The sequence below is a fragment of the Artibeus jamaicensis genome, unplaced genomic scaffold (assembly GCF_021234435.1).
Source record: "Artibeus jamaicensis isolate MK-2021 breed Jamaican fruit bat unplaced genomic scaffold, CSHL_Jam_final contig_1998, whole genome shotgun sequence".
Taxonomy (NCBI): Eukaryota; Metazoa; Chordata; class Mammalia; order Chiroptera; family Phyllostomidae; genus Artibeus; species Artibeus jamaicensis.
Genome location: NW_026521407.1, coordinates 10,077,196 through 10,102,842, shown reverse-complemented (window position 1 = coordinate 10,102,842; position 25,647 = coordinate 10,077,196). Strand labels below are relative to the sequence as shown.

General features: G+C 46.8%; 2 long non-coding RNA genes across 3 annotated transcripts in view; one reads left to right on the top strand and one right to left on the bottom strand.

Moving 5' to 3' along the window:
* Window positions 1-25,647, bottom strand: part of LOC119062688 (uncharacterized) — a 44,803-nt gene that overhangs the window by 17,607 nt on the left and 1,549 nt on the right. For both annotated transcript variants that reach the window (XR_008390138.1, XR_005085019.2), the window contains exon 2: window positions 1,715-1,849. This is a non-coding gene — a long non-coding RNA (uncharacterized LOC119062688). The remainder of the gene's footprint in view (window positions 1-1,714; window positions 1,850-25,647) is intronic.
* Window positions 11,160-18,073, top strand: LOC119062687 (uncharacterized). Its single transcript, XR_005085018.2, has 3 exons — window positions 11,160-13,487; window positions 15,540-15,657; window positions 17,539-18,073. It is a non-coding gene; the product is annotated as an uncharacterized LOC119062687 (long non-coding RNA).

The following is a 25,647-nucleotide window of genomic DNA, read 5'->3' as shown; positions in this document are numbered from 1 at the left end:
ACTGCACCTCTCTGGTAGGGTTCAAAGAGCCCTGGATTGAGAATCGCTTGCTGGGATGCAGGCCCTGGTTCTCGCGTTACCTCACAGTGTGATTTGGGGCGAATCACTTCCCTTTCCCCAAACTCTGATGCCTCCTTCCACAGAGACTCCCGCCGTGGTGGGCATGTGAGTGATGACTTGTGGCAATACAGCCCTTGAACAAGCGCCTCCTTAAATTGTTTTTCATTTCTAAGTTCTCAGATTGAACTTGATTTCTCAAGTTCAAGGGTGTGGTTTCTATGGCTCTGCTCAGTCTGTCATCCACCTATATGTTCTGCGGCCCCAACGAGTACTTCTGAAGTTCTCATTTACACTTCTAAATCAAAGACGTTGAACTCAATAATATTGAGGGTCGCCATGTAGCTCTTATTTCCAAAAAGAGACTTGGTGAATGTTAAAATTAACCCATAAAAAATCACTTGGACATTGAAAAGTACTTAGGTCAATATATCTTTTCTTAAAAAAAAAAAGATTTTATTTATTTATTTTTAGAGTGAAGGAGGGGAGGGAGAAATAGAGGGAGAGAAACATGAATGTTTGGTTGCTTCTCACATGTCCCCCACTGGGGACCTGGCCTGCAACCCAGACATGTGCCCTGACTGGGAATCAAACTGGTGACCCTTTGGTTTGCAGCCCACGCTCAATCCACTGAACTACACCAGCCAGGGCTCAATATTTATTTTCTTAAGTTTGATTTATCAATGAGAATTGGAAACAAAACAAGTGTCCAGTGGCAGGGGACAATTAAGTACATTGTGGTGCATTCGGGTCACGACACGCTTTTGCAGCTGTTGGACGGTATGAGTTGGACATACGATGGAAAAGGACCTTCCAGGATAATGTTCAGTGATGAAATCAAGTTCAGTGACAAGTCAGTGCTGGAAGCAGGGCTGTGTACAGGAGAAGAAAAGAACCTTAGAGGGTCTATCCAAAGTATGTACAACGGTTTTCTGTGTGTATGCAGATTTTGGGTGACTTCATTTTGTCAACTCTTCTATATTTTACCAAATATTATATAATTGATTTCTATTTTTTTATAGTCAGATAAGTATTTTTATCCAAGCTTTGTAAACTTTTTGAAACTGTGTTCATCTAATCAGGAGTCAAAAATACCCAAAAGTTTAAAACTTTCTAGCAAGGTGAGAACAGCCAATTAGAACAGTAACACAAATATGTGAATGATAAAAATGAGCAAAAAATTTCCCCTTTTGACAATAATGAAACCACCCAGCAAGAATTTTCCATTTGAGTCAGAGAACCTGGGTTCAAATCCCAGTAGAATTCTGGCTGAATGACCATAAGCAAAATTAGTATTTTTCATTCCCAAGTTCTTCATTTATAAAATGTATTTCTCAGGACTGTTGTAAAATGAAATAAGATGATGTCTGTAGAACCCTGTAAAATATGAAGAGTTGTGTGAAAGATTTAATAACTGGGAAAAGAAGGGAAAGAACCCTTCCCTGCTTTTCTTTTTAAGGAGGATAGCAGTGTTTTTCCAACCCTGGCCCATTATTGGGTCATAAATCAATATTTTGGCTCACAAACAAAAATGTACTTTTAAAGAATATAGCTGAAAATATGAGAGTGTATTTCAGAATAATAGGATTGTTTTATGAAACATATGTACCAGGTTATGATGTAAAACATATATTTCTTACTGGCCTCAAAGACTTACTGTGACTAGATCGGGCTAAAGAGGATGTCCACTCCTTTAAGGTCAGTACCCACGGGGAGGCCAGAATAACAAAGTCTCCTTTCTCCTGTTCAGTGCAGGAAACTCAACAGAAGTGGTATTCAGCGGCTTGTGACTCTGTTCCAGGAGAGAGGAAGTTAAATAAGGAGATGGTTTACTCCACTGCATGATATTATAATATTCACATTTGTATCATGCTCTGCCTTCTGTAAACAATTTAGTATGCAGAATCCATCCTTCCTTCTTTAAAAAAAATTTATTCAGCACCCAATGCTATAAACTGAATTGTGCACACACACACACACACACACACACCCCACCAAATTCACCTGTTGAAGCCCTAACCAGGGTAGGACTGCATTTGGAGATAAGGCCTTTAAAGAAGTGATTAAGATTGAATTCGGTGATAAGAGTGGAGCCCTAATCCAACATGGCTGGTGTCCTATTAGAAGAAGAGACACCAGGGGTATGTGCACCCAGAGAAGAGACGTGTGAAGAGATGGGGGGATGGCCACCACCTACACGACAAGAGAGAGGCCTCAGGAGAAATGGAACCTGTTGCCACCTCAGTCTTGCACTTCCAGCCTCCAGGACCATGGAAAATAAACTCCTGTTGCTTAAGCTCTTAGTCTGTGATATTTTGTTATAGAAAACCTAGTAAACTCATACACCTTCTATGTGCTGGGTGTGGTCCAAGGTCCTAGGGGATCCAGAGATGAAATACTTTATCTTCTGGTTCTTATCTTCCTGGAGATAAATCTACAAGTAACACTTACAGTGCAATATGTTAGCTGTACTGTAAAGGTGAGCGCAGCTCAAAGTCCTCCGGGGTGGCTGTCTCCCAGGCTTCCCAAGGGAGTCAGGGACTGCATCCCAGAAGAGGACATTCTGGGGGCTTTAAGGATAAACGTCCTTCCTCCTGTTTTCTGACACTGTTAATAACAGGTCTTAGATTAAAGCACAAGTCTCTATATTGGATACCCTCATTTCTGATCACCGGTTTCTGATACCCTGTAACAGACAAAGAGTCTTAGACTGTAGGTGTATCTGTGATACCTACATAGAAACTATAATGATCTTAAAGGAACATATGGAAGGGGCCAGCCAAGAGGCTCATGGGAGACCTTCAAGGGTAACACAGTTTACTGAACGTGGGGAAGGGGCAGAAGTGAGGGAAACAAGCCCACGGAGCCGTAGCTCTGACTGTGTCCACACGAGGAATGATTCTTACCCTCCCCACCCACAGGCCCCTGTCGGCCACCAGGGATTTTCCTTCATGAGTGATACATCCCCCTTGAAAGTGTTTAGCTTTAAATGGCAAAGCCTGAGATCACTTCCAAAATCCTATTCCAAATCTTTGCCTCTACAAGAAGGGTTTGCAAACTCTTTCTCTCTAAAGAGCAAAATGGTAAATAGTTTTGGCTTTGGGGCTGGACTCGGCCATGGCAATGCACGGGCAGCCAAAGGAAACATGGAAACAAATGAAGGTGGCAGTACACCAACAAAAATTTATATCTGGACACCGAAAGTTAAATTTCATGCAATCCTCGCATCATGAAATATTCTTTTTGTTTCTTCTTTTTTTTTAACCCTTCTGAAGTGTACACATTATCCTCAGTTTGTGGGATATACGAAACAATGGGCTGCAGTTTGCCCACCCCTGACTTACAGGTTACACACGGTTTTCACGAATTTGGTGCTTTTCCTCCCTCAAACGAATCCAGGGAATCTTAATAGTGTCGAAGTGAAAGCTAAGGGTGGTTGAGTTTTCTTCACAGTTTTTGAGCTTTCATAAATCAATTCTGAAGTTCTCTGTGACACTCTGCCAAGGAGATTTTAATAAAAGAATTCATCTCTGTATTTTAAATGCATTTAAAATACCCCGGGGGTATTTTCATGGTGACTTGGGGCACCCCTTCCTCTTCAGTGGGCCTCGGTTTCTTCATTTGTAAACTAGGGTGTTGATTCATGCAGCTGCTCAGGTCAAGCTTCCTCTCTGAAAGCCCACATGTTTCTGAAAGCGCCCCATCCCCTCTCCTCCCCCGCCCTCACCGGGGATGAGGGTTGCTACAACACTTCTCTGCTCTGCCTCTGACCACGCACTTGGGGCCTGTGGACTTTGTGGCACTCTGCTCAGTTTAGCTGATTTCCCCCTGTTAATCTTTAAGAAAGGAAATATTCAATATACGGAATTGGAGAGCTGGGCCCTTTGTATCTTTCTGGGCAACAAAATCTGAGTGGCCCCTTCAAGGAATTTCCTCCTCCTTGTGCTCTTTCCCAGTGCATTTTTAAGAGCATTTGGGGAACTTGCTGTGAAATCTGGCATGCATCCCAGGGGGGGCCATGCAGACTCTGGGTACCCTCCCAGCTCTGGGCTGGCTCGGGGACCCCACCTCAGTTTCTCTTGCAGGAAGTGACTGCAGCCCGAGGGCCCTAGACACTGTTTATAGGCCACATTGATCGCCAGTGAAAGAAAAATGCCCAGGGCAATGTAATTAAATGTAGATGAGATTATTAGTGGAAAGAGGGTTTTTTTTTTCCCCTCTCATTAAGAAAAAACCCAACGGGTCTCTGGAGTCAGAGTAGCAAAGTAAAGAGGCTCTCACTCTAGAACAACACCAACTACAGGTATGAAAACTAATAGTCAGATGGCCAGCCTTTATCATCACAATTTCCTCCTCTTCCCAATATCATGCTAAGAATTCAGGCAGCCACAGCCTGTCTAGGACAATTTCTAAAAGGCACGGAGAAACCAGAGAGGCTGCAATGTAATCTGATCAAATGACCAGGTCTAGTTCTGACCCCCAAGGCTGCAGGGGCACTGGGGGTGCCTGAGAGGCTGGGGTTGCTGGGCTCAGGAGTGAGAGTGGCTGACAAAGGCTGCCTCGTTACAGTCTTTCTTGAAGACTCAGGAGAAAGTATTGTTGGCGGTAGTCACTAGAGAGGGAAATGACTGTCCTGCAAGGAAGTACACTTGTTTTCTATGATTAACCAGGAAACTGACTGGTTCTTCTTTTTCTCGTGCACCTAGAGATCTTCACCATAATCACACAGCATTTCCCCATCCCTTCTGAGCTCTGAGCTTTGAGACTCTGGGTCTCTCTCTTAAATCTGGTTGTTCTTTTCCAACTCCTGACTTCCACCTGGCACAGCCCATGTCCATAGCAAGGTAGCTGCCTTGAATTGGTCCCTTGCTAGTCAAAGGCTGTTCTGTGGGCCAGCAGCTCAGACATCATCTGGGAGCCTGTTAGAAATGTAGAACCTCGGGCCCCACTCCAGACCTCCTCAACCAGGACCTGCGTTTTAAAATCTCCCTGAATGACTTGTGGGGCATTGCAGTCCGAGAAACCCTAGATTAGAGAGCTGTTGTTTGCTGAGGGTGACAAGAGGCAAGTGCCCCAAGAGAAGTGCAGAGAAGGGGCCCTGGGCCTTAGGAGAAAGGGGAGGACCTTGCTCACTTGTTCTAAAATTCTGTGCTTGCATGGATCCAAAGGAAAAGTGAATTTCATGGGGAGGGGCTGGCCGAGACACTCCCACCCTTTACACACTACCGTGGACTAACTAAGGTCCACACAAGTGTGGTGTGGCCATTGTGTAGGAGGAAGGAAATTGTTTGGGAGAAGTGTCAAAGATTCTAAATAGGAAATTAAAATAAAAATGAAAATAAATGAAAAAAATCACAGAAAATATTCTGTTTCCCTTACATGCTTTATATCATCCAAACTAGTAGGAGGGGGGTAAGGGGGGGGCTTCATCCTGTTCTTCCCTGTGTCCTCAGGGTGTGGCTCGGTGCAGGGTCCCCAGCGAGAGCTCAACCTGTCAGAGCTCAACCAGTCAGATTGAACCAAACTGGGATGATCTTATGGGCAAGACAAGCATACGCCGGGGTTGGAGGAACGCAACCTTCTCTTGGGCAGTCTCAAGGCAGCATGGATGAAATTTTATAATGTAGACAATTATTTCCCAGTCTTTGTTCTAGAAAGTATTTCCTTCAGTTGCTCAGGCATGAATGAGAATTTTTTGGGGACCATGTTTCAATCTCCCTTGAGTAAGCCTTGGGCATTTCTCATGCCCATGAAGAGCTTATGGATATGGGACCTCCACATTGACGGTTAGCACTGTTGGGGATAAACTACAATACATGGAACTTTTACTTGCAGGGCTCTTTACTTAGGTATTCTAATCTTTCACAAGTTAGGCCAGTGGAATTGTTTCGGTTTGAACAATGAAGCTAGGCATTGCTGCCAAAGGTAACTGGGAGGGGACCTTAGTTTAGGTGCACTCAGGTGTCCGCTGGAATCCTTGGATCCTGTGTCTACAGAGAGATATTGAAGCATGAACGAATGGGGTTTTTGAACTTCTGTTTCTGATGCTAAGAGTCTCCTTTCAGTACATTGAAACGATAGACTTTAGAACCTGAAGGAACATTCATCCAGTCATTTATTCTTGCATTCATCAGAATGAAATTTGTGCAGAATTCTGGTTAATGAGACCAACTGGCCTTGTCTGTCTACAAATTCATAGAAAGTCTGGATTCAGTAGAACAGAAAAATTAGCAAATACATTGTTGAGCTTGTAAGAGAAATAAATAGAAGGGTTCAAAGCTAGAGCAGCAGGTTAAGTGCTGAGGTCTTGATGGTTGACATGGTTTCGGATTCAGAGATGAGCTGTGGGTGCTGGAGGCTGGGTTTCAGTACCAAACGGAGACGCTGAAGAGAAATGGAGGACAGGGAGAGGTGAGGAAGCAGAGTGAATTCTAAGGGCTCCCCTGTACATGAATGGGAACTGGAAAACTACTCACCGGCCTAGAAAATGTATAAGGAGTCTTAATATACACCTGGGACTATGAGAAATTTTAACCTCAACCCACACCACATGCTTGTGTAGAGTGCGAGTTTACAATGCTCAGGTGGCTGTGGTGAAGACCAGGGTTAGGTGGGCAGGGGCTGGGTGGAGGTGGGCAAAAGGGGGGAGGAGCTGGGGGACATCTGTAATACTGTCAACCATAAAAAAATTTTAATTCAGGTGGGGCAGTATGAGAACCAGTTGAAACCAGTAAAAGCCTAGAGACTAACGAGAGGTATCTGTGAAACTTCACAAAAAAATAATCCCTACTGAAGATGAGCTCACACTAAACTATGCTAGAAAATGAAGCACCAACGGAGTGAGTTAGCAGAGACTATAAGTAGGAAACTTAGTGCCCCCAGAATGGCAGGTAATAGAACATTCTGACAGGAATGGACCAAAGCAAGTTTTATGTACCCACTCACAGCAATAAACCTACTTTTACCCACTCCATATGTGTGTTTAAAATATTTAAGAGGTAATAGGTCAAGAATGGGACACTAAAAAAAAAGGAAATGTGAAAAAGTGGAATTAAAAAAAAAACCAACAATACAGCATTGAGACCGTAACTTAGTGTTAGGTAGATGTAGCAAAGCTGGGAGTGAAGAGAGAAGTAGGGACATGAAATATGCACCTGAGGAAGTCACCTGAAATGAAACATGGGTGAGTAAAGAGAGGCACATTATGGAAAGAGGTCAGGAGACAGGGAATACGGGGTGGGAAGGCCCAACAGACTTGTAACCGGGAGGCAAAAAGAGAGTCGGGAGAAAAGGTAGAAATGCCAATAGTGAATGGGCCCTGGTTTCCAAAATGGAAAACAGATACCAGTACTCAGGTTAAAGGGGTATATGGGTCCCATGCAGGGAAAATAAACACAACCATGCACTTAGACACATCAGCATTAGGAAGTGGCTGAAATTTGACAGTCAGAAGACAAAACAAAACACACATACACAAAAAACCAAACATTTAAAGCTACTAGAGGTAAGTAGAAACACCTTTTTCTATACACACATGTCTGTTAAACTGAAACAAGACCTCTCATGAGCAGCCCAACGGGGCAGAACACAGTGGAAATGATCTTCAAAGGGCACAGGAAGACCAACCCTTTTGTAGAAACACCTAACATGTTGCTCAGGGGAGATGGCCAAATAATGATGTTTTCAGGCGAAGACAGAGCGTTTATCTGTCACAAACTCTCACTGAAAGGACCACTAAATAATGCCCTTTAAGAAGAGAATTGAGTCCAGAAGGAAGAAATGGTATTTCAAGAAGCAATAGGAGCTAAAATAAAATAAAGTGTATATTGTAGCATACTGCTATATCTCAAAAGTCATTGGCTGTACAATTTTTAAAAAGAGTAGTTTTGTGGGTTTAAAAATAAAATAAAGCCTGGCTGGTGTAGTTCAGTGGATTGAGCTCAGACTGCAAACCAGAGGGTCGCTGGTGAGATTCCCAGTCAGGGCACATGCCTGAGTTGTGGGCCAGGTCCCTGGTGGGGGCCATGTGAGAGGCAGCCACACATTGATATTTCTCTCTTTCTTCCTCCCTTCCTCTCTCTAAAAATAAATAAATAAAATCTTTAAAAAATAAAAATAAAATAGAACTAAAGCACTAAGACACAAGAGGGATTTGGGCAGGACAAAGTAAAGGGCTTTAAGGTTTTTACATTTCAGGTTGGGGGAAGGTTAGAGATGTTGCTTAACTTCATAGTCATTAAGACAAGAATTTGTGCTAAAATTTTGAGGGTTCTCACTATAGGAATGGAAATAAAATATAAAATTTTCCACACCAAACAAAGGAAAATAGAAGCAATTTGGTAAAACACAGAGAGAGAAAGAGAGAGAGAGAATAAAAAGAAAGCACAAAACAAAATGGTAGAAGTAAGTTTACAATGTCAAAACCCAATAGACAGTGACTTAAAAAAAAAAGTTGACAATGTCAATAATCACAATGATTCTAAGTGGACGAAACTGAAAATTCCTGAACAGAACCTTGACGCCAGACTCTGGATTACGCACTGGGGACGCAGGAAAGGATGGACTACAGCTTCTGTCTTCAGGACGCTCATGGGGGCGGGGACTACAATAACCATAGGATAAGTGTCTTGATGGAGGGAAACAGAGAGTGGGGGGTGGGGAGCTTAAAGGAGGGGCACCTGACTGGGTAGGGAAGGCTTTCCAAAGACATGACCCTTCAGCTGCATCCGGAGGAGCGAGTGAGAAGGCAAAGGGGACAGAAGGGGTGCACCGGGCAGAGGTGTGTCTCAGGCAAAGGCACGGAACTGTGCGAAAACATGGCATGTTCTGGTCCAAACTTCTTTTGTTACAGATGAGGAACCTGAAGCCCAGAAAAGGTGAGGAGACTGTCCCAAGGTCACCCAGCTAATTAGTAACAAAACCGATTTGTACCCAAGACTCCCATTGCCTTTCACGCCCTCCTTTCTACTGCACTACGGTGCCTTAGGTTCGGTGCCTTAGGTTCTTAGGAGGAGGTTTGGTAACTGGGGTGGCTGAGGCTCTAGTCGACTGGGAAAATGAGCTGCATTGGGGTGTGGGGGTTGGGTCTGCCCCTGGGCTGGAGCAGAGCCAGGCACTTGGCAGTTTCCAGGGCTGAGCAGCGAGGCTCACCCCAAGGAAGCCATGGCGCTGATGCCCAGTTTAATCATTAACTCCAAGTTCACAGGCCTGGAGCTGAAAATAACAGGATCTGGGTCACCAGGGAGCTAAAAGATGGCTCTTGAGATGGGATGGAACCAAAGTTTAGAATGGGGCCTTTGGTCCCTGAGTGGCTCTACACTCTGGGCTCAGGAACTTGCCCTTCCCCTTGATTTTGCTGGAGTTGCCCATCATCTTCTCAGCTGGATTTCAGGATTCCCTTTGAGTGTTCATAGTAGAGTGCACTTCCCTCTGCCACAGCCTTTACCCTGCAGGGTAGGTCTCCACCTACCCCACTAACCTGTGACCTCCCGGAGGGCAGGACTCAGTCTTTTATCTCAGCATCCTCAGTGCCCATAGTAGGTGCTCATAGTAGGTGCTCATTAAATATTTGCTGACTGGTTGAGTAAATGAGACCCTAACTCTGCCTACAGTTTTTTCCCAACACACATGCTTTTTTTTCTTTTCTTTTTTCATTAAAAGAAACAGGAGAGTGATTTTGTATAAGAAGTTCAACAGAGGTTCACAAACATCTGAAATACTCTGTGATATCTTAAACTATTGTAGTGCCAAGATGAGGTCCACTGGTCTAAAAGAGATGGAATGTTCTAGTTTTCTCCCCTTTATCCCTCACTGTTTCGATGACTACAGAACATGTTTAAAGTTGCTTTGGCATTCTCGGGAGAGGGGTGCTATTCAAGCATGAGGTGGCATTTTATTGAGGAAACAAAAGCCCCGTGGAGGGCAAATTCCACCAGCATAATAAAAGTAAGTGCTCCTTATCGGTTCTGAAAGCTGCAGCCCGCCGTTGGAAAGACTGCATTAGCCGCGGCATGACCAAGCCCTGAGCACGCAACTTTAAAGGGACTTCTGGATTCCATAGACGAGAACTTGGCTGGAAGGTGAGGTGCAGGTGGCACAGTTTCTGTTTCTTTCCAGTGAACCCGATTTTCCTGATCCAAAAAGTAGAGGCAGCCATCTCTTCTTCGTGAGGCATTTGTCAGGATTCATTAAAACGATGGCACAAAGTCCTTGGTTACCTAGAAGACGCTCAATCATGGAGCAAATTATCTTCTCTCTTGAAAGTAAGAATCCTGAACCTATCTAGAACCAGAGACTTGGAAATAAGTCCTGCTCTCAGAGGCCACACGGTGGGTGCCCAGTGATTCGGCAGTCCAGTCTAGGAGGAAAAGAATCGTGCTGCTGATTCTACAGGCTTTAAAGTGTAAACTTTCATGACAGTGTTACTATAGCCAGCACTGGAGGATGCTGGGAGCAATTTCCCTGCCTGAAACAGTCTCTCTCCTGGAAAAGCCAGCCTACCTGGTTGGAGCTGAGCCAGAAAGTCTGACTCTCACCGTAGCAAGTTCTATATCACTCCAACGTCCTGGATACTCTGGGGAAACTGGCCAACGTCAGAGAGCTCTCTTCCGTACCAGCCTCTGGGTTCTGGCTCATTTGCTGGTTGGTGGCATATCATACAACCAGCTGGAATTCACCTCTCTCTACCTCCTGTAAGTTCTGAGTTCTGTAAATTCTTTAAAATTCTAGCACTCAGTGATTGTTATGCCAGGAGATTAAGTTAATTCAGGAAAGACCCCAGGCCTGGATTCCTGCAGCCTCCCACCTGCCTTGGTCCCAACACTAATTTAGAGCAAACCACCTCTGCAGGGGGTTGGAAGACGCGGAGCTGCTCTGACCACCTGATTTCTTTACCCTTGGCCTTTCCATTCTTGTCCCTTGGCCCAAACAACTGAGACGAAATGAGAAGTAAATGGCCAAGGGAGATGCTCTCCTGGGGCAAATTTCCTGTCTTTGCTGGTGGCCACGGAGACCCTGAGTGGGGAGGCCAGTTGCGGGGCGCTCTCCCAGAACCAGCGCTGGGTGACAGCGCAGGCCGCATCCACTTTTTCATGGGGGGGGGGGTGGAGATTGAAAAAGAGGAGGAGGAGGAAGAAAGAAAGACTGCAGAAGACCCCAAGGGCTGTCCCTATTCCTCCACTCTGCCCCAACCCGAAACTGTCAGTCTGCACTAAGCCCCAGAGAGACAGAGAGAAGTGGGGGCGGGGAGAAAGAGACGGAGGGGGGGAAATCAAAGAAAATTGCAAAAGTCAATGGCCTGGAACTAGAGGCAGCCTCAGCAACTGCAGTGTGACTTTGATTCCCCTATCATAACCCTGAATTAAAAATTCAGGCAATTATCTGCATGGCTTCATTCTGATTAGAATGAGCCGGAGTCTCATTAATGCATCAGCACAGAGGAAAGCCATTAGGGTCTGTGAAATGGAATGTTTCTCTGAGAACAGGTTCCGCTTGATGTAGAATACCCAGCAAAAAGAAATTTCACACATTTCTGAGCTCCAAGTCACAGGACAGCTCCCTGCTTCAGGGCTGCAGACCCCGCCACAGTTGTCCCCTCTCAGGTGGCTCTGGGGTGAAAGCCACCTTTGTTTCCCAGCCTCTCTCTGGCACCTCCAGCTGCTGGAGTTGTGTAGAGGGAGGGGGAGGCAGTTGAAGGACCCGAAGGGACTTCCTGGATGCTCCCTTGGCTTGGTCCTGAGACACCGAGTCAGCCTGGCTGCCCAGTCTCGAGTCCCTGAGCCATGAAGAACACCAGAACTGCCTGAGAATCCCCTGCCCTTCTTTGCTAGAAGATCCAGAAGCAAGTTTGTCAAGGACCTCAAAGGTCCAAGACTCCAGTGAAGCTCAAAGTATCTCCATGTCTTCAACATCGTGGTACTTTCCTGACCCATGTGGTGACTTGGGTGTCCCCAGGTGCTCCGGGAAGGATCTGGTGGAGTTGAGCTAGTCTTGAAGGCTTGTTGCTTAGGAGAGGGTGAAGGGCTGGAGGTTTCTAAAAAGCTCAGAGCTTTTAAACATGCAAATCTACTGCCCATCCCCAAGTGGATGAACATCCCTGTGGCATCTGGCATTCAGACACGCTCAGGTACCCGCTTGTTGGAATTTCCAGGATGCAGCTTTCTTCTTCAAATGATTGCGTATTGCTTCCAGGGAAACTCTGAGAACAGTTTTCTAAGCAACTGCCCTTACATTCCTAGTAGCTTCACTCTTGGGAGAATTGGGCTTGACCCAGAAGAATCATCTAGATTTTCTTCGAGCCAGTGGGTGGGACCTGGGTTCCCCCATTTTGGACACCTTCACGTTCTTCTAACACAGGGATTCTCAGGATGCCAAACGTCGATCCTTGGGATGTATAACATAAACAACCTCTTCAGGAGAAGAGCCAATCTTGCATGGTGAGAACTGGAAAAGATGAAAACATTTTTGCAAAAAGGGAACCAGTCGCCATCAATATGATGCCGACCAGGAAAATGTTTCCCTTCAGCCCATTTGTGAAAGTTATGTTCTTCTCCTGGCACATCCATTAACTATCCAGTGTTAGGAACCAGGGCCAAATGTCCGTGCAAAGCTGTTAACACAAGGAGACTGTAATCAGAATGATGGAGTCAGTATGTAACTGATATAATTTGTATCAATGGTGCCCCCTGCTGTACACCAGAGAAACTAGGCAACCAGTGGTAATTCAGGTTTTCAAAATGTTTTCAGTCACATCCCACGTTAGAAGGGTACATTCTTGGTCACCAGGGAGTTTTTTATAAAGCATGTTTTCAGTACTGCAGACAGTTTTTATGGGTGAAGGCTCCTAGAGTTTGCCTCACCCTCCAACACAAACAAGATGCTTGGTAATTCAACCGTGTTCTTTGCCGGTTCTGAGTGTCAGTCTTCCTAACACTTTGCTCTCATGCTCTCACTTTACTGACAACACTCAGCGAAGTCACATGCAGTTGAGAATTACTTATGACGACAGATGATCCCCGTGTAAAGGGCACCTGAAGTCTTGAGTGGGTGGAGGCTGTCTCTCGGGGCTCACCAGCTGGTATGAGAACTGCCCAAAGGTCAGGAGGGTGGGCCTGCTAGAGAGGGAAGCGGGCCCACCAGCTCCAAGCGCAGGCCCTCTTTCTGCCATTCGAAACGATCACATCTCGGTCTTTCTTATCTTCGTACCTTCCACTGTAGTTCTCCATATTTTACACACAGACTCTTCCCAGTCGGATCATTCCTTTCTTCCCAGGAGAACTCAGTTCCTACCTTTGTAACTTGTCACTCCTTATTCATTCACAGATATGTTTTCAAACAGCTAATTACGTGCTAGACATTGTTCTAGGAAGAGCAGCGAGAGCACTGAACACAACACAGATGAAGTCGCTGCTCTCAGGGAGCAGACATTCCAGGTAGGGGCACAGACAATTCCAGAAAGACAAATGAGAGTGTCAGCACTGTAACTGCTGGGAATAAACAAAGCCGGCTGAGGGGGTAGAGAGGGAGGGAGGGCTGCTTTACACGGGTGGTCTCTCTGAGAAGCACCCTGGAAAAGCCTTGTGCTCCATGCTGGCAATCTATCTTCTCTCTCCCTCCAAACCGGGATTGCCTCTTCCATGGCACACCCCCAATTAACTTTCCCTCCACTGACGCTGCCTTTAGCTCACCTCTGCTCAAGCTTCTTCCTTCTTGGAAAGCTTATGGTTATGTCTTTGATTATAATCTCCTGGAGAATAAGAGTCCTACCTTCTATTTCTTTGGTTTGCTGTCGGAGCAGGGGGTGGGGAGGAAACAAACATTCCTGTTGTGTGTTGTAAACATTAACACATCCGTTCACCCAATCCTCACAAACCCACAGGCTCTGTGTTATTGTCCCCAGTTTGTAAACAGGCAAGTGAGGCCGAATTCATCCGCGTGTGGGCAAATGCCAATTGGTGGACCCGAGCTTTCAACTCTGACCTATTAGCATCATAGGCGGTACCCGTCCCACTCTGGAGCAGAGAGTATTCCTGTTGTCAGTGAGTGATGAGCACAGGGAAGTGCCGGCTCTAGTTCTTAGATACAGGCCACTCAACAGAAGTGACTGACCACCACCCCCTGCCCAGTCTGCTGGATTATAAATCCTTCCTTTGCTAGTAGCCAGGTGGCCGCAGGTACTTCACTTCCCCTTCCTGGGGCTCATAACCCTCCTCTGTAAACTGGGGGTAGACCAGATGAGCTCCTAGGTCCGACATTATAAGAAATGTAATCTTCTGTAAGAGATGGGCGAGGGTAGAAGGTGGGGAGAAGTGACTTCACTGCACCAAATCTGATTTTTTTTAAGATTTTATTTATGTATTTACTTTTAGAGAGAGGGAAAGGGAAGGAGAAAGAGAGTTAGAGAAACCCCAATGTGTGGTTGCCTCTCATGTGGGCCCCACTGGGGACTTGGCCTGCAACCTAGGCATGTGCCCTGACTGGGAATCGAGTTGGCGACCCTTTGGTTTGCAGCCTGTGCTCAAACCACTGAGCTACACCAGCCAGGGCCTGATTTTTAAAAATTTTTTTTTATTGTTGTTCAAGTACGGTTTTCTGCCTCCCCTCCCCCTCTCCCCTCCCTCCCCAGTTTCCGACCCTCCTATTGTTGCCCACGTGTCCTTTATCATGGTTCCTGCAAACCCTTCGCCCTTTTCCCCTGTAATCCCCGCCCCTCTCCCCTGCCCCTCTGGCCCCTGTCAGCCTGTTTTCCAAATCTGATTTTTTTTGCGAAGAGACTGAGAACAAAACACAACAGTTTTTTCATTCAATTAAATTCAACATACACTAAATACCTACTATGTGCCAGACCCTTGGCATGTATTGAAAACACAGAAAGAAACTGTTATTTTTTTTAAAGATTCTATTTATTTTTAGAGAGAGGGGAAGGAAGGGAGAAAGAGAGGGAGAGAAACATCAGTTGGTGGCCTCCACCAGGGGTGGGGTAGTGGGGGGACCTGGCCTACAACCCAGGCATGTGCCCTGACCAGGAATCGAACCTGTGACTTTTCAGTTTGCAGGACGATGCATAACCCACTGAGCCACACCAGCCAGGGCTACAGAAATAAACTTTTAAAATATTGTCCTTACCTTATAATATGTGTAAAGGGAAAGACAAATATTGCAAGAAAGTATCACAATAATAACAATGGCTAACATTTTACATGACACTTGCTTTTTGCCAGAAATTTTCCTGAGTATTTGAAACCTTTTAACTCAATCTTCCCAACGATCTGTGAGGTGGGTACCAATGTCATTATTCTTATGGCTATATGTCAAAGAAGTATTGTGAATGTTAATAACATATGAAAAGTGTTTATTCACGGAGCCTGAGATGTAGAAATAATGATGGCGATGCTGGAAATAAGGTAATGTTGTGCAATGTGAACTGGCCATTCTGTTCCCCTGATATTTCTGTTATTACTTGCTTGACCCTTCTGCCATTTAAGGTCAGCCACACACACCCCGTTGGAGGGAAGGACTTTTCTGTCAAGAGCAGAGAAGGCGTTTGAATTTTGAAACTCAAAACCCACGGCTGTGAAGTAACTCAGGACATAAACAGACCTGGTGAGTGAGAGTCAGTTTCCCTGGCCCCAGCTACAGGGAGAGGGGCAAAAGGCACACAGAGACCCCCTGAGAAATGCAGCATAAGACCCTGCTCCCCATTTGAGCTCCATGTCCAGAGAGTCCTAAGGATCAGAGCCCCCCCCCAGAGCTGGAATGGCTGGGGTGCACATTAGAGACGCCCAACATGGCCCTGCTGAGTTGTTCCCTGAGTGCTGACTTGGTGAGAGAGCAAACCCGCCCTGGGTTCCAGAGCAGCTGGCAGGAGAAGGGTCTTAATCCCGAGAAGCTTCCCTCTGGCCAGCACGGCACACACAGCCACATAAAGAAAGGCCCGTCTTTTCCTAGGAGAAGTGTGGAAGTCAAAGAGGGTCACTGGGACATCAACATGACAAAGATTTTGTAATAGTTTCCACAGTCAGAAGAGAACGATAATTCACTCTTTCCTTATCATGACTGATTACAATTTGGAGTTTATTATCGAGAGCTTATCATTCAGCTTCAGAAGTCATTATTCACGATGTTAGGCACTCTTTAAAGGGTGGTGTCAAATCTAGAAAGCCTCTCTCAGGTTTCCATTACACATGCGCTCAGGGCATTTCAGGCATCCCCTTGTGATGAACTGAGGGCACCCCCTCCCCAGGGCCATTGGAGGGTCTGCCAAAGGGAGGGCGCGAAGCTTCAGTCCCTCCTGAAGCAGGTGTGTGTGCCTGGCACAGTGTGTGGCATAGACTAGGGGTCGGGAAATGAGAGAAACATGGAGACAACCCTCACTTCAGCGGTCCCATCTCCCCAGGCAAAGTCATGGATCTCTCACCCTGGATTTCAGCTTCCTCCCTCTTCAGCAGTCCCTCCAGGGCCCCTCAGCACTCAGGGACAAAAATACACCTCTAGTGACAACTCGGCAGAAAGAATGCTAGACTCAGAACAAAAACGCCCAGGTTGGAGTTCTGACTTTGTCACTTATCAGCTGTGTAACTTAGCAAATCATCCAGCCTCTCTGTGTCTGCTTTCTAATAATCTGAGACTGGCGTAGTTACACCGGCCTCATGGGTTACAGAGATGAACAGCAGGATGTCAGTAAAGGAGCTTTGTAAAGTGCCCTGCAATGTTACTCAAGGGTTTTTATTTTGGGGCCTGCACATTACTGAGGAGTCAGTGTGGACACTGTCCAACATCTGTGAACAGCTTAACTTCTTTGCCCGTTGTGGCCTAAAGGATTGGAAATTTAAAGTGGACTTGAATCAAATTTGGCATCAAGGATAGGACCGCAAAATTGTCTCCTTTGTCTACAAAAAGGTATTCAGTTCCAGCTGTATTGCCATACTTGGTGCTGGAAATAGGCATTGAAAGGCAGACAAACACAGTCCCGGCCCTTCGGGTCCATGCAGGGCAGGAAGACGCAGCTCCGGACTGACCTCCGGAGGGCTGGTTCCCCGCCCAAGCCTGCTGGCTCCGCCTCCCCAGGCCTCAGTGTCTCCCTTGGCCGAGGGGCGTGGCCAACTAACCCAGCGCGCGCAGGGGGTGGGGTGCCTGGAGACCTGGGAGGGCACAGGGACAGATGTGCGACAGAGCCCCAGAGGGCTGCGCAGCGCCCTCGGAACCCGGCTATTCCTGGGGGGTTTCAGGTCGCTTTGAAGTGCCGCCACGACGAGGGAGGCTGCCCCGTCCTGGAGGTACAGCCGCTTGTAATTTACTCCTCCACGTGGGCCCTGGAGCTCCGGTCTCATAAATCCATCCCCCCACCCAGCCCCTCCCGCAGCAGGGAAGGCTGACAGAAGAGGGGGTGGGGGGTGGCAGGGGAGGAACCACTAAATTAAGAAGGTCCTTGGGAGTGACTGGCCTACAGACACGACTGAGTCCCCTGCGTTTCTCTCTTTAAAGTAGAAATATTTCCAACCAAGATCACAGACTCCTGCATCATAAAATCAATGAAACCACAAGGCGAAATGACCTGCCGCTTGACTGCCCCCGAGACATCTCCAGCGGGGACATTTCCCCTTGTAGCAGAAGCAGCGGCGTGGGGTTCGGGATTTGCCGTCCAGGCCCTGTGGTTGTGAATCTGAGGCTAAGAGGGAAGCATGCAGGGGTGGGTGCGTGTCTGCCTCATGTTCCTCGCCATGTTTTGTGGTGGCTTCTGTGCAAACTCCTGCCGCCACGTGAGGCTTTTATCTGGAGACGAACCTGGGCTGAAGCTCTAGCTCTAGGAAAAGGGGAGTCTCATCCCAGGTTCCTCCTGCAGAAAGTGGAGCTTGGTGAAGCAAGGCCTGCTGGCCTGCTGGGAGGTGACAAGATGGCCAGCTCTGTGCAGGCACATGCTTTGTAAACCCAAAGCTCTGGATAAATAACGAGCTTCATTATTGAAAGATGGAAGCACCAATCCTTGCTAATGTGCCTGTTAGAACGTCTTATGCTGTGAGAGAACCTAACTGTTGGGAACCTTACACCTGGCTTCTAGCTAAAAACATTGCATTGATTACAGGAACCTGTGCGCTCCACAAAGCCAATCGGCTACAGGTAAATGAGGTGTGCACGCGCTCCCCAAGCCAATCGGCTACAGGCACATGAGGTGTCCACGAGTACCAGTTGCACCCAAGTAAACAATAAGCGGGCCCTTCTTTGTCTCAAGCTAGCCAATAGCAAGCAACCTAATCTCCTTCCTCTCCCTCCCCCCCATATATATACCCAGTTCGGAAAAATAAAGTTTGCAGCTTGATCAGAATCTTTTGTCTTGCTGCCATTCTTCGCGCCTCTTGTCCCCCCAACTCATTTGTTCTAGGTAGGTGGTCGAGCCCCAGTTGACTGCTCCGCGGGCCGGAGCAAGTGGCGCCCAACGTGGGGGCCCGATAGCCGCCGGAACAAAGCGCCGTCCCCGCCAGTGACTTCGCACAGATTGGATCGCCGCGACTACTCACCGCGAGACAGATCCAGGGAGCCCCTCCCCCTCGACGGCGAACTCGGCCAGGTAAGGCCCCCAATCATGGGACAAGCATGTTCACAAAGTGATATTTTTATAAGTCAATTAAAGCAAACTCTCAAGGTGCGAGGAACTCGAGTTAAGAAAAAGGATTTAGTTTTATTTTTTGACTTTATATTCAAAATGTGCCCCTGGTTCCCCCAAGAGGGGACGATTGACCCGCAGTGTTGGAACCGGGTCGGAGATTGCCTTAACGACTATTATCGAGTCTTTGGCCCCCCAGACCCCTATCACCGCCTTCAGTTATTTTAATCTTATTAAAGAAATCTTAGTCACTCATGGGCATTCTCTGGATGTCCAGAGCCTCTGTAAAGAGGGAGAAGAAGTTCTAAAAAATCAATCCTGGTCCCCCTCGAGGGCCCCTTCGGCCCAAAATCTCTGTAAAGAGGGACAAGAAATTTCAAAAAATCAATCTCGGCCCCCTTCAAGGGCCCCCTCAATTTGCCCCTCAATTTCTATTAACATAGAGGAAGAGATTAAAAAACCCCCTAACCCTTCCCGTAATTCCTCAAATAACCATGTCGACCAATTAAACCCAGCAGAAGAGGCCGAACTCGAAAAAGAGGCAGCTTCTTACAATAACCTTGACTGGCCTCCTCTCTCTTCTGCCCCCTTACTTAAAGATCTCCCAGCTTTTCGGCCGCCCCCCTATGCACCGTCAAACCTACCGCCTGCGGCCACCGTATTCTGGCCCCCATTCTAAACAATCCCGAGCCACCAACAATCCACCAAAAACCCCTTCTCCAAAAAACCTCCATTCAAGAAGCCTTAATTCTCATTCGAGAAATCAAGGCCGTGGCTAAAAAATTCACTGATTTAACCATATCCACCCCCCACTGAATTACTAGCTTTCTCCAAACTGCGGGGAGTAGACCTAGATACCCAAACTGCTGACATTTAAATAGTCACACATCAAGCTCTTAACGTATCTAACCCTCACCTAGCCGAGGATTGCTGGTTATGTATGAGCCTAGGCACCCCCATGTCTTTAGCTATTCCTGTCAATATATCCACCCTTAATATATCACAGCTACAATGTAACCCTAGTTTGCCTTTTAGAGTCCAACCTACAATATTCCCACCCTCCCCATGCTTACAAGGCATAGCTCAAAATAATAGCTTCGACATTCCCGTTGGCTTTGTAGAATTTACTAGTTGTAGAAGCATAACCAATTATAGTAACCCCCTTTGCCCAGGTCATGGACAAATATTCGTTTGTGGAAACAACCTGCCCTTTTCAGCCTTGCCCGCTAACTGGACCGGGCTATGTGTCTTGGCTACCTTACTACCAGATATAGATGTTCTCCCCGGAGACGAGCCTGTCCCCATTCCCAGCTTAGACCATATTGCGGGGCAACAAAAAAGAGCATTAACATTCATACCCTTATTAGTTGGATTAGGCCTCTCTGGAGCAGTTGCCACAGGGACTGCAGGATTGGGAGTCGCAGTCCATTCATACACAAAGCTCTCTAAACAACTAATTGATGATGTCCAGGCTCTGTCCAGTACCATTAGTGACATCCAAGACCAAGTAGACTCCCTAGCAGAAGTTGTCCTTCAAAACAGACGAGGTCTAGATTTACTTACTGCAGAACAGGGAGGTATCTGTTTGGCTTTACAGGAACACTGCTGCTTCTATGCCAACAAACCAGGCATCGTCCGAGACAAGATAAAACAGTTACAAGAAGACTTAGAAAAAAGAAGAAAAGAACTTTCCGAACACCCCCTTTGGGGTGGACTCAACGGAATTCTCCCCTACCTCTTTCACCTCTTAGGACCTTTAGTTTCTATCACCCTCATCCTCTCCTTTGCCCCCTGGATTCTTAGACGTATAACCAACTTAGCCAAAGACCAACTTAACAGTGTACTAGGAAGGCCTATTCAAGTGCACTATCAACAATTAGAAATGCTGAAACATGGAGCGGACTCAGAGCCGTACAGCCGCTGGGGTGCTAGCCCACGATTCCTGCCAGGTTCCCCTCCTGCGGGAGCAGCATAACCCTCGAAGGTATGCTTCACAGCCAAGTAGCTGTGATAGACACCGCTGGGTGCAAGGCAAAGCACTGCAAGGAGAGGCCTGTACATACGGCCACTTCGAGTCTCCTGAGAGGTAAGCTGACTTGCAAAGAGGTTGGTACCCAACTCCTCTCCTCCCAAAGGTACCCTAAAGCTCAGAATGAGCCCAGGAGGAGTCAGGCCTCTGCCTCCCCCAGCCGGTTAAAGTCTACCCTACCTACATTCTCCTCGCCCTCAAAGTAATAAAAAGGGGAGCAGATGTTGGGAACCTTACACCTGGCTTCTAGCTAAAAACATTGCATTGATTACAGGAACCTGTGCGCTCCACAAAGCCAATCGGCTACAGGTAAATGAGGTGTGCATGCGCTCCCCAAGCCAATCGGCTACAGGTACATGAGGTGTGCACGCGCTCCCCAAGCCAATCGGCTACAGGCACATGAGGTGTCCACGAGTACCAGTTGCACCCAAGTAATCAATAAGCGGGCCCTTCTTTGTCTCAAGCTAGCCAATAGCAAGCAACCTAATCTCCTTCCTCTCCCTCCCCCCCTATATATACCCAGTTCGGAAAAATAAAGTTTGCAGCTTGATCAGAATCTTTTGTCTTGCTGCCATTCTTCGCGCCTCTTGTCCCCCCAACTCATTTGTTCTAGGTAGGTGGTCGAGCCCCAGTTGACTGCTCCGCGGGCCGGAGCACCTAACTCGAACTGGCTTAAACCTCAGGGGGACAGTTTGGCTTGGTACGGAACTGCAAAGGGCTGCGGTGGGAGTGATGCAGGTGAGGACTAGAGTCAAACAGCGTCACCAAGAGCCAGTTCCTCCCCAAATCCCACAGCGACCATCAGTCTCACATCCTAACAAGATGCCATCCAGAGCAAAGGTGGTCTGCTTTCCAGTAACTTCCATCAAAGGGAGATGGAGAGAGAGGTGCGAGGAACTCTTTTTTCCCCAAATTTCACACTTGTGCCAAATTTCAATGGCTCTGCTTAGGTTTCCAGGGGATAAGATATGCAGATAGGCTGAAGGAAATCAGGACCCATCCGCAGATCTGGGGCAGAACCCTGAGGCCCACCAAACCACATTTGGCAGTTATTTCATCAGAAGGACAGTGAGCAGATGCTGAGTTGCAAAAACACCTGTTCAGTGCAGTCCACCCCCTTTAATTGTCCAACACCCACACTCACCTATATCTCTATAAATACGAGGATAACTTCAAAAATACCAACTCTCTGCATAATTACAATCAACCTCTTTTCCCAAAAGAGACAAGCCACAGTTCCATCCAGTCCCGTTCTCTGTGTGATGTTTAGCCCTTCGCTATGGAGCTCTTGGGGTCCCGTGTAGTAAATTTAATCATGGCCGAGTAGTACATTTAATCACACTGATGCACTCAGCAAATAGGAATGGAGAGAGAACAGAGGGACTGCACTAAAAACTCTCATTTGGAAAAGGAAAGAACAGGAAACAACTCGGATGGTCGCCAGTCCCTAGCCAATGTCCTATTTTTACCAGAAATCACCTGGACACCCTGCCCTGGAAGCAAGTACAAGTCTTCCCCACTTCTGACCTCCGGAAGGCTCCCTTTGCCCTCTGCCCTCTGTGGCCCCTGCTTGTTGTCTTCAGGAAAATCTCTCCTGCCCATTGTCCTGCATGGAGCAAATGACGTGTGCCTCGGAGAAGAGGGCCCTTCCGGGGGCAGCACAGTTGTAGCAGCTCTCTTCCTGCTGACATGAGCGTGGAGGTCTGGAAATCACTGTCATGGAGCATTGAGAGTCAGGTTTGAGGTTTCTTTGGGAAAATGATGTCCTTGAATAGTTAATGGGTTGTGACGACATGGATGGATCTCGGAGTATCATACTAAGTGAAACAAGTCAGACGGAGAAGGAGAAGAACCACATGATTTCACCCATATGTGGGATATAAAGCAAAAAGCGATAAACACAACAAATCAACTCAGACACAGACAACAGCACCATGGGTATCAGAGGGGAGGGAGGGCGGGGCAGGAGGAAGAGAGCGAAGGGGGTGAGATATATGGTGATGGAAGGAGACCTGACACTGAGTGGTGAGCACACAATGAACTATACAGATGACGTATTATAGAGTCATGTACCTGAGGGTTATGCTATTAACCAATATTACCCCAATAAATTTAATTTTTAAAAAAGTTAATCGTGTTCTGGTTTATTTGCCTCTGGCCAACACCATGGATAGTAACGAATCAGATCTTGCCATGTCGTAACCTTTGAAACCAGACCCGGTCCCAGAAGAGCGATTGCCTAGCCATAGGCCCGGGCGCCTGGCCATCCCTTTAGCCCTCCGTTTAATGCTTCTCTCTTGCCTCTACCTGAGAACAATCTAAAACAACAGGCCAGGTAGGGATGACTCACAAAACTGCCCCTTCCTCACAATAACAACAAACATATTATGAGTAATGTTCAGTGATTGCTTATTGCGGGGCAGACACTGTTCTAAAGTTGTATATATTAACTTGCTCAGGTCCTGTGAGACAGGACCTGTTATCCTTGCCCTTTGCAAAAACTAGGCATGGAGCGCAGTAAAGAAGTTGCTCTTAGCGGGTAGGGCAGGGATTCAAACCCAGGCAGCCTGGCTCCACACTCCTAAAGGAGCTCTAACCACTGTTCCGTGCTGCGCACAGACTGTGTCCTGCTGCACCTTTCCAAGGGCAGTGTTGACTCTGTTGTTCGAGGCACAACAGGAGGAGCTTGGGAGGAATCTCTCCCAGGCCTTTATCTTATTTCCTGTTGGTTCCTATGTTCCTACCTTTCTTCTGCTAACTTGGACTTGAGGGAAGATTATTGAGATTGTCCTGGACTCATAGCCAAGGGTAACTACAGGCCATGAGCTGAAAGACAACTCTCAGCGAATCTATTTTCTTCCTGCTCACTTATGAGTAGATCATGTTCAGTTTAATGGTATCTCTTTCTTGGAAGACCTTGGTGAAGAAGTTATCAGGACACTTGATACTGTGAGATTTTCTTACAATATCTTTTAGTGTTAAAGCCTCAGAAAGGACAGAGTCTGAATCTCAAGGCTAAATAGGCAATAGGTTAACAAACTGCCTATTACAACGTAAAAAAGCGGGGATTAGGTCATGAGGGCAGAGCCTTAGGAATGGGTGTAGCGGCCTGATAAAAGAGGCCCCAAAGAGATCCTTTCCACCACGTGAGGTTGCCGCTAGAACGCACAGTCTATGGACCAGACAGTGGGGCCTCACCGGGTATCAAATCTGTGCCTAGACTGTGGGACTTCCCAGCCTCCAGAACTGTGAGAAATAAAGTTCTGTTGTTGATAAGCCACTCGGTCGACAGTATTTTGTTATAGCAGCTTACACACACTGAGACAGTGGCTATGTATTTGCGTTGCATGGTGTTTCACTTTGCATGTCTTGGATAAATAGTGAAATTGAGCATTATTTTCCTGTTTGCCAGCCATTTGAATATGTTCTCTTGTGCAGCCCCTGTTCAGGTCTTTTGCCTATACTTCTACTGGGTTATTTTCCTTTTTTTAATTATTAAATGTGAAAGTTCTTTAAATGTCCTAAGAATGAGTCTTTTGTGTATAGTATTTTACAAATATCTTTTCTCACTTGCCTTTTTTTTTTTTAAAGATTTTTATTTCTTTATCTTTAGAGGGGAAGGGAAGGAGAGAAGGAGAGAAACATCCATGTGTGGTTGCCTCTCGTGTGTCCCCTGCTGGGACCTGGCCTGCAACCCAGGCATGTGCCCTGACTGGGAATCGAACCGCGATCGTGTAGTTCACAGGCCCGTGCTCAATCCACTGAGCTACACCAGCCAGGGCTCTCATTTGCCTTTTCACTCTTTTAATGGTGTCTTTTGATGAATAGACGTAAATTTTTACCTAGTCCGGTTTACTGTTTCATTTTCATGGTTAATACCCTTTGTGTTCTGTTTAAGAATCTGTTGTGGGGGGAGGTGAAAGGGTGGAGGATTGAGCAGAAAGGAAAAAGGACTCGTGGGCACGGACAACAGTGTGGGGACTATGGAAGCCAGGGGAGCGTAAGGAGGGGAAATGGAAAAAAATACAATAATTTAAAAAAAAAGAATCTGCCACCCTTCAAGGTCATGAAGACATTTTGTTTTATCCTAGAATATTTCTTAGTTTTGCTCTCACGTTTAGACTTACAAGGCACCTGAATACATTTTTACATATTGGATGAGCCAGGGATGGGAGCTTCATCCCCCGCCCTCCACAGGGACAACCAACTGAAAATGAATAGGACTGTGAGTGTGAGCCACACCAACCCCTTTCTGAAATAGTCCCACAGAATCCTCCATAGAATCAACTATTTAATTATTAAGTGAAGTCAGTCAACATTGCTGGGCATATCTAGAGTGTGTTAGTTTGGCTGAGTTGGTAAGAGAAGGCCTCTCTGAGAGCTGGCATTTGAGCTCAGAGCTGGGTAGGAAAGAGCCGTGAGTGGAGCTGGGCAAGAAAATTTCAGGGAGAGGAAGCGAGTAGGTGGATGAGAGCTCCCCTCGTTCCAGGAACAAAAAGAAGGCCAGTGCAACGGAAGGGCTGGGCTGAAGACATGGAGCACAGCGTAATCCCTTCAAACGCACGGTCACAGGGAAGAGGGCCAGATGGGCATCACCACAGACGGTGGAGCGGTGCTTGCAAAGTTCTCAGAGAAAAGGCTTTTCGACCCAAAGTTCTCTCGACCAAGAAAGTGAGGGCCGAATAAAGACAGTTCAAGCTCATAAGGACTCAGACATTTGACCTATAAAGTGACTTTTCTTAGCATTTTTGCAAGGCGGCCTACTCCAACAAGGTGGGGATAAGAGGAAGCTGGGAGACTGCGGGAACACAAGGCAGGCACCAGCCACTGTGAGGATGTCATGTTCCCTGGGGACACCTGGACTGGACTGGAGCAGGTTCGGGAGACGTTCTGAGTGTTTTTATGGCTTCTCGTGCCACCTCAATCCATTTTCCACAATGTTGTAGATTACCCCCTGCATTTA